Source organism: Penaeus monodon, chromosome 15 (genome assembly GCF_015228065.2).
Source record: "Penaeus monodon isolate SGIC_2016 chromosome 15, NSTDA_Pmon_1, whole genome shotgun sequence".
In the NCBI taxonomy this organism is placed as follows: domain Eukaryota; kingdom Metazoa; phylum Arthropoda; class Malacostraca; order Decapoda; family Penaeidae; genus Penaeus; species Penaeus monodon.
The window spans coordinates 28,610,018-28,610,328 of record NC_051400.1 but is presented as its reverse complement, the minus strand read 5'-3'; the positions used below and the strand labels follow the sequence as shown (position 1 = coordinate 28,610,328).

Here is a 311-nt window from a genome sequence, read left to right as displayed (position 1 = left end):
ACCAAATTATCATGATATGGTGACCCATTGAATATGAGCTTGCAACCCAGTACTGGGTCAAAACCAATACTTTGGAGAACCCTGTCATGAAGTGCTAGAGTTACTACTTCACACTCACACTAAGTTCCATTTACAAGAAAAAGGAAACATGAATATATGACTGGCTCTGGTAGTGGTCCTGCTAAGGGAACTGGGGGAATAGGGATGGTGTTGTTGGTGTGGTTGGAGGGAACTTGCCAAACAACACTAGATATATCAGTTGATACACATTTCTCATTCCTAAGGCAAGGCAAGGTAAGAGAGAGACAGAG

At 42.4% G+C, this 311-nt stretch overlaps 1 protein-coding gene across 1 annotated transcript in view; it reads right to left on the bottom strand.

The window, feature by feature from the left end:
- LOC119581915 (mini-chromosome maintenance complex-binding protein-like) overlaps positions 1–311 on the bottom strand; it is a 10,751-nt gene that overhangs the window by 820 nt on the left and 9,620 nt on the right. The window lies entirely within an intron of this gene.